This window comes from Microtus ochrogaster, chromosome 16 (assembly GCF_000317375.1).
Source record: "Microtus ochrogaster isolate Prairie Vole_2 chromosome 16, MicOch1.0, whole genome shotgun sequence".
Taxonomy (NCBI): Eukaryota; Metazoa; Chordata; class Mammalia; order Rodentia; family Cricetidae; genus Microtus; species Microtus ochrogaster.
The window spans coordinates 10,070,267-10,079,434 of NC_022018.1; positions in this window are offsets into that span (position 1 = coordinate 10,070,267).

Sequence of the window (9,168 nt, forward strand, 5' to 3'; positions counted from 1 at the left end):
GAACTACATGCTGTGCTCTCAGGAGCCAGCTGGAGGAGGGGGCAAGTGAGAGCTTTACACTCATTTGCTCCGGAAGTAGAAGTCCACTCCTGGAGAGAAAATCCAGTCAGAAAAGCATAAACTACATCTTCAGTGATGACAGTGAGGACCATATATAGTCTCGGGGACTCCATCCCAGAGGCTAAGCAATTTCTTGTCCTGGCTGCAGAACGTAAAATGTCTGTAGGGGCTGGGCAGAAAGGGAAGAGTGAGTCAAACAAGGCAGGGAAACACTTCTTCCAAAATCATTTACATCAAGAAACCACAACTTAGCCTCTTCTAAAACATCTGCAGGCCAGATGTTTCAAAGCAGTATTTCAGAGAAGTTGGGTTCTCCCCAAGAGCGGTTTGCTTCAAATTAGAATAGCTTGGTATCCAGAGACGGTGTCCTCCACAAGAAGAGCCCTCCAGTTCTCTCTCACCTCCAGGTGATACAACCCAAACCACCTTGAAAGAAGTAAGGCTCTCCATGACAACGGAGGCTGTACCTTCACCAGTGGCCTCTCGTGGCTTCTTTCGGGGACTCCAACCCTGCCACATGGTGTTTAGCACCTTGGGGTTTCCACTGCAGCTGAGGCTGCCCCTTCACCAGTGACCTTTCCTGGCACCTCACAGTACCATGCCTCAGCCCGCCCCCCATGACTCCTTCAGTCCTGTAACTTCTATGCTAATGATTCTGTCCTGTATGGGATGCATTTACACATCACCAAGTTCATTTGCTACCTCGATACACAGCCTTGGCCCCTCTGGACCACAGTCTCAAAGTCTAACCCTTCAGGAATGCTTCCAGAGTCTCACTGCAGGGGTGCTGGTCTCTTCTTAGTCATAGATGATTTTTCAGCCCTAGGTAACCAGCATCGATTGCCCTAGTAAAGCAAAGATTTCACTTCAGGGGTGCTGGTCTCTTGTTAGCCAAGAGCCACAGCTAACCACGACCCACAGATTCCCAATTCAAAATATTAACAGCCCCGAGGGGCTTGGCATCCTTCTGAAATTTCACAAGCCATCTGCATTGCTCTCAGCATCATCGTCCATGTTCCCACAGAACAGCTCATTAAGCTCCAAGCCCTTGATGGCATTTCCAGACCAGACTGACAGATGCTTCCAGTATCCTCCGCTAAGGAGCAGGGCCAGGTGGGCTATTGTAACAGCCCATTCTCTGATACTAGCTTCAGCTTAGAGAGGAAAGGGTTTAGTTCCTCTTACAGCTTACAGTCCATCACGAAGGGAAGTCAAGGCAGGAACCCGGAGGCAGGGACTGAAGCAGAAGACATGACTGAATGCTGCTCCATGGCTTTCTCAGGCTGCTTTCTTATACAACCCAGGGAATGGGATGTATACAATTCCACCTGTCCAGGGGATGGCACCACCCATGGCGGACTGGGTCATCCCACTGTAACCATGAATCAAGAAAGTGCTCAACAGATGTGTTTATAGGAAAGCCTGATAAGGGTGTTTCCTTAACTGAGGATATGTCCATAGGCTAGTCTGAAAGGGACACTTCCTTGATCGAGATTGCCTCTTCCTCTAGTGCCAAATTGACAAAAATTAGCTAACATAGGGTCAGATGATCTTATTTGACACAACAAAGTCACGTCTGTGAAAGAGAGATGCTGGTAGCCTCACAATGAAAGTCTCATCTGTGGAGGAGAGATGCTACCCTCACAATGGAAGTCAAGTCTGTGAAAGGGAGATGCTGGCGCCCTCACAATGGAAGTCACATCTGTGGAGGAGAGATGCTGGCACCCTCACAATGGAACTGAAGAGCCAGAGATGTGAAGGTTGAACAATCTTTGGAAAGTTCTAGGTGAGTGTGTTATTACAAAGTGTAACTCTCCTGGCCTCACCTCTAAGGTTCCTGCCCTCTGACCTTACATAGAACCAGACCCTCTAACTACCTGTGGGGAAGTGAGCCTAGATTAGAGGTCCCAGGAAGCCTCTAGAGGACCAAGCCTAAGAGTGAGGTGAGTGAGTAGCTTTGGGATATATCGCCTCAGAGAGAGCTCTCCATCCAGAACTTCAGAACTGAGAAGGAATACAAATGTCAGCCTCAGAGACAAACAGCAGCCATGCCTGTTATTAGGCCTCAGCTCTACATGACATATTCAGAGCACACACTGCTCTGATACCATCGTAAGAGTCCTGGCCTCAACCCTTAAGAGGGACGCAGCTCAACCCCCAGCACAGGGTAAGTACTGGTTTGCAAGGAAGAGGATGTAAATGCCTGTCCAACATTGTCCCTCACCAAGTCCAGCATCTCTTCAGGGACTTCTTCTGGAAAAGAGCTGTTTTCCCTTTTCCTTACTCATCATGGAGGCAGCGGAATGCAGCGATGTCATCATAGCTACCCGCTGAGTTGACACACGAATGGTTGGATGGTGAAGTGCCCCCTATAAACTGCTAACAACCCCGGGTGTTTTCAGCCCTTTGTCTGAATGAGAGAAGACCAAAAGTGTTGATGGAAGGTGATGCAGTGGCCTGCTCCAGTGGGGCTCCCATACAGTCTAGCTTGCTGGGACACAGGGCTCCACAGGAAATTGTGAAGTGTGAGGTAGTTATACGGATTTGTCTGGAAGCCTCTGAGACTATTCTACTCAAAGGGGTGACTATAAGGAAGTCATAATTCTAACTTACACTCAAGTAGAGGATGAGATCAACCAGAGTGGTCCTGCCTCCTGGAACTGCATTCCAAATTCCCTTCTTAGCCCCGTATTAACCCTCCAGATACCAAATAAGGAGGTCAGAGGGAGCCAGAGAAAGGCTTGAGATAACTTTCCTGGGGGAGGTTGAGACAGAGAGTGTTTACAAACAAGGCAAAATTATTTCAGTACCTTTAAACCCGTATTGCCATAGAACATGATATGTTATAAGCTGTAAGTTAGCTTTGGATCTATGGAACTTAAGGAAGTTCCCATGCTTAGTTGAAGGTCTGTAGAACAAGGAATGTAGGACAAGGATGTTTTGCCTCCCGTACTACATGATGCCACCTATGCCCAATGCCTTCTACCCCCGAGGGACCAAGAGACCTTGTTGTAAGAAGTCCACTTGTTTGTTTCCCAGCCTCCTGGAAGCTCAGACACGAAATAATTACACAGAAACTATATTATTTAAAACACTGCTTGGCCCATTAGTTCTAGCTTCTTATTGGCTAACTCTTATATATTAATTTACGCATCTCCATTAATCTGTGTATCGCCACGTGGCTGTGGCTTACCATCTAAAGTTCTGATGTCTGTCTCCGGCAGGGCTACATGGCTTCTCTCTAACTCCTCCATCTTTCTCCCAGCATTCAGTTTAGTTTCCCCTGCCTACCTCTATTCCCTGTGCAGGCCCAACACAGTTTCTTTATTAACCAATGGTATTCACAGCATACAGAGGGGAATCCCACATCCTGACCTGTATGTGTGAGACCAGGACGGTGGCAGGGAAGTAGACAGAATTGAACAGAAGTTGATGGCCTGCTCAGGGTGCTCTGCCGGGATGGTGGTTGGGCTTTTCATGGTTCTTATGAGGTATTTACTTATGTCTTAGGAATGCAGAATCTCTACTTTCCCCCATTCTTCAGTCCTCATTCAAAGAACAAATAGCTTGCCTTTTTATTAAGGTACCAAAACACAAAGGTTCTCATGTCCACATCCCCATTTCCATGAACAGTAGGCATGGTTGCCACAAACTATCCCCTGGTATTCTAAGACATGAGATGTTCTTATATCTAATATGATTTTGATGGGCAAAGAACTTGTAGGTGCAGTGGTTTCTCTTATAGAAAGGTCTTGTGGGTTCATATATATCTCACCTTTTTTTCATTTTCTTTTTGTCCTTCTCATCCCCCAGAGTAGATGCAGAACCAAAATGCCTTCCTGGTAGCAAAGAGTAAACCCTTTCCTTTCCAGATATAGTAAAGTTGGCTAGTGTTTTGGTTCTGAATTTCCCAAGGTCACTATATAAACAGCACACTTCAATTATTTATCAGTTAGCCAATCTAACACTTTTTTGTTGTATAGAGACAGAGTATCTCTGTTCAACAGTCCTGGCTGCCCTGGGACTCACTGTGTAGACCAGGCTGGCCTCAAACTCACAGAGATCCTTCTGCCTCTGCCTCCCTAGTGCTGGGATTAAAGGCGTGCTCCACCACTACCTGGCTTCAATCTAACACATTTTCAAAAAAGAACAGGAGTAGACTGATGGAGACAAGGCTCAAATAATACCATACTTGTCTCTGTTACTTTTCTACTGATGTGACAAAATGCCATGATGAAGGCAGCATACAGAAGAGTTTATTTGGGGATTGTGGTTCCCGAGGGTGGAATTCACAAGGATGAGTGGAGGCACAGAAGCTAAAGCTGAGCTGTGTAGAGACTGGGGGTGAAGCAGAAGGCTCCAAGCCCACCCAAGGTGATACACTGCCTCCAGCAAGGCCACACCTCTTAATCCTTCTCAAACAGTTCCATCAACTGGGGACCAAGTATTCAAACAGATGAGCCTATGGGGGCGTCTCAGTTAGGGTTTCTATTACTGTGAAAAGACACCATGACCACAACTATTATAAAGAAAACATTTAGTTTAAGAGGTTTGCTTACAGTTTCAGAGATTCAATCAAGTATTGTCATGGTAGGGAGTATGTTGGCATGCAGGCAGACACGGTGCTGGAGCTGAGACTGAACATCTTGCAGGCAGGAGGAAATCGACTGACTCACTGAATGGTATCCTAAGCATAAGAAACCTCAAAGCCCATCCCCACAGTGAGACACTTCCTCCAACAAAGCCATACCCTTTCCAACAAAGCCACACCTCCTAATAGTGCCACTCCTTATGAGATTATGAGGGCCAAATACATTCAAACTACCACAGGGGCATTCCTGTCCAAACTGCCATAATACTATTTAATTCATGATGTAGGACACTTTACCATGATATACGCTGTTTCTGTTTTTCTATTTGTGTGTTGTTATTCTTACTATAATTTTTTTCTACAGATGTTATAAATCATGCAAAATCTTGTATCTTTGCTTTAGATGGTCAATTATCTTCTAATTTTTTTGTGGCAAAGAAAAGTGTCCTTTATTTGTCTACAAATTTTATTACTTCTGGGCTCTTAATTTCATTGTATAGATCTGACTTTTCAACTGGTGTCAATACCTGAAGAACTTTCTTAAAATTTTTGGAGTGAGGATCTTATGGTTAAAAAAAAAAATCTTTAAGAGCCCAGAGAGATGGATCGGGAGTATAGATATTAGCTGCTCTTCCAGAGGACCCAGGTTCAAATCCCAGCACCCACAACTGTTTGTAACTCTAGTCCCAGGGAATCTAATGACTGCTTCTGTCCTCCTTGGGCACCAGGCATGCAAGTGGTGAACAGACATGTATGTAGGCAAAACACCCCTAAACATAAAAAGAAACATTTCAATTATAAATATTTTTGATATCTAAAAAAATACAAATTCCTTTTTCCTTCCATTTTCGATGATAGTTTTTGCTGAATATAGAATCTAAATTATGATGCTTTCTTTTCCTTCTTTTAACACTAAAAGATTCCTTTATATCATACTCCAATTTGCATTATTTCAGATAAGAAGTCAGTTATTTCTACCTCTGTTCCTTGGTACACAGTATCTTTTTTATATTTTGCTCTCAATTTTTCTTCCCTTTATCACTGACTTATGGTGATTCCATTATGAATTGATTTTTTTGATGTTGCTTCCTCACTTTGCATGGGTTGAAATTCTTCATTAATAATCTCACAAAACTGGAATGACTTCAAATCATTACCCCCCAAGTCCTTTCTAGATTCCAAACATGCATGCACATAAAATCATTTAGTACTTCTGTGCACATGTGTGCATGCACGTGTGTGTGTGCACGCATGTTCTTTAGCACTCTTTAGTTTGGATGGTCTAATTTAGTGTTGACTGATAATGTTTCCTTTTCAATGTCCAATAAGTTCCTCCCTTCAGGTAGTGAACACTTCGGCTCTAACGCTCTGTGTGCTTCTAAAATTACCTTCCTATTTTCCTCCTCATCATGTTCATGCTTTCCCTTAAATCTTTGTACACATTTTAAACTTCTTTTAAAGTACTTGGGCTGCAGAGATGACTCAGCAGTTAAGAGCACTGGCTGCCCTTCCAGAGGACCTGGGTCCAATTCCTAGAACTCACAGAACAGCCCACAACTCTCTACAAACTCCAGTTCCAGGGGATCTGACACCCTCACACAGACACACATACAGACCAAACACCAAAGCACATAAAAATAAAAAACTAAATTTAAAATGTCTGTCTGTTAATTGCACTGTCTTGTCATTCCTGGTTTGTTTCTGCCAACTAAATTGTCTATGATTTTGTTGCAGCATCCCACCCATTTGTAGGTACAGTAATTTTTAACATTCTGAAAAGCTTTTTGTGTTCATACCTGTATTTTGTTGTTGTTAAAATGCAGATATTTTAAAATCTGGCTATGCTCATTAACGAATTTGTTCTTTCTGAGCCCGTCTCTAAACTTTGTTGGGGAAATGCCTAAAGTCACCTGACACCATAGCTCTAGCCCTTCTACTGAAGTGAATTCCCTGGGTTTTCAATAAGGGCTCTTCATACCCTTACATCTCCCCAAACATCTCCTGGAGCAGTGTGGAGCCCTTTGCTTAACCTGGTAGAAGCTCACCCTATACAAATGCAACTTGGTAATCAACCACAGAGCAAGGGATGCAGGAGCCTCTTTTGCTTCCATACCGTCTTCTCCATGATACCTTGTCCTGAAAGTCTCCCCAGCTATCCCGGCTGAACAAGGCCACCGATCTCTGTTTGATACTTCCATTAAGAAAATACTCTTACATAAAGTGGGGGGCAGTAGGGCTTTTACTACTGAATTCCTTTCTTCAGGAACTCATCCCCGTACCACACATGGTCCAATATCTGGGAAGCAATGTGTCTTAGTTAGGGCTTCTATTGCTGTGAAGAGTCACCATGACCACGGCAACTCTCATGAAGGAAAACATTTAATTATGGTGGCAGCTTACAGTTCAGAGGTTCAGTCCATTATCATCGTGACGGGGATGATGGGGAAAATGACAGTGTGTAGGCAGCTGGAGGAGCAGCTGAGAGGCCTACATTTTGCAAGCAACAGGAAGTTGACAGAGACACTGGGTGCGATCCTGAGCATAAGAAACCTCAAACCCTGGCGCTATAGTGACACACTTCCTCCAACAAGGCCATACCCACTTCTACTCCCTATGAGATTATGTGTGCCAATTACATTCAAACTACCACACAGTGGTTTTTTGCATTTCGTGTCATTTTCAAGTTCCTTACACCAGGAAGATTGGTCTAGTACTGTTGCTTTCTATGGTAGAAGTGAACACAGCTACACTGCTTATGCAAAGTGCATTCAACGTAGACATCTGCTTTTCCACTCCTTTCTCAGGAGATCAGGTTGCAAGCAACAGAAACAATGTCTGATTGTTGAAATAAGAGCGCCGGAGCTGCGTCCCAGGCACCCCGCCGCCCACATGGCCAGCTTAGCTTATGTCCCGAAATAATTACACGGAAACTGCATTCCTCCAAACACTGCCTGACCCATTAGTTTCAGCCTCTTATTGGCTAGCTCTTACATATTAATCTAACCCATTTCTATCAATCTGTGTAGCCCAGAAGCTGGCTTACCAGGAATGATCTTAACCTGCGTCTGCCTGGAGTAGGAGAATCATGGCGACTCACTGACTCAGCTTCTTTCTCCCAGCATCCTGTTCTGTTTTCTCCGCCTACCTAAGGGTTGGCCTATGAAATGGGCCTAGGCAGTTTCTTTATTAATAAGAAATCATTCCCACATCATCTGATTAAACAGAAAAGTCATGGAGAACCTTAAGAGAATCAGGAGTAGCATGCAAGGTTGTAGAAAGCCTAGGGAAACTTTTTTGGAGGAGGCCCTTGCTTGTTGGTTCCCAGTCGCCTGGCTAGCTTAGTCCTGAAATAATAACACAGAAACTGTATTAATTAAATCACTGCTTGTCCCATTAGGCCTAGCTTCTTATTGGCTAACTCTTACATTAATTTAACCCATTTCTATTAATCTGTGTATCGCCACATGACTGTGGCTTAACGGGTAAAGTTCCCAGGGTCTATCTCTGGCACCTCCCTGGCTTCTCTCTAATTCTGCCCTTATTTCTCCCAGCATACAGCCTAGCTTTCCCCGCCTAGTTCTGTTCTTCCCTGCCATAGGCTCAAAGCAGTTCTTTATCCATTAACCAGTAAAAGCAACACACAGACAGAAGGACCTCCCACACCAAAACTTGAAGATGGGAATGGTGTCCAGCACACACCTCGGGAGCTATTCTGGTAAGAAAACCACTTCTGCCACCATTCTCATCACCTTGCTTTCAACAACCCATGTGGACACCTGCCGCTTTTGAACCAGGAACTCAATCATACCACATATATAACCACTGCCTGCCCTGAGGTGCCACTTCCCATGTCAGAAACTGACTTCCGTACCCATCGCTGAAGCTGAACCTCCAGAGAGTATTTGCTTATATTTGAGTTTCACTAACTCATGAATTTGGCAAGGATGGAACGTCTGCAATGTCTATCTTTACTTTAAGGTTAGCTCTTTTCTTCCACCGAGACTCACAAACTAGACCAATGGCTCTCAACCTTCCTAATGCTGCAACCCTTTAATATAGTTCCTCATGTTGTGGTGATCCCTAAATTATTTCATTGCTACTTCATACCTGTAATTTTGCTACTGTTACAAATTGTAATGTAAGTATCTGATATGCAACTATCTGATAAGCAACCCCAAAGGGGTCATGATGAGAACCACTGAACCAGAAGATGCTCTACATTCAAAATGTGGTTCTGAAGTTCACTGACCAGAACATCTACTATGAAAGAACAGCCACAAATGAGTTTGGCTGGTAGGTGTCATTGCTGCCACATATATGTAAACAACTCACGTGTTTGTCACTTCTGAACCAGGAACTCCATTACACCACTCTTAGACATGAAGCATGGGATAAAATACAGACTTCATTCCTCAAAGAGAAAGCTGTGACCCGGCGTTTTTTTTTTGAGGCTATGGAAGGGAATAATTCCCAAATTATATGACTATTTTATTGCATCAACCTCTAAGGACATTTCC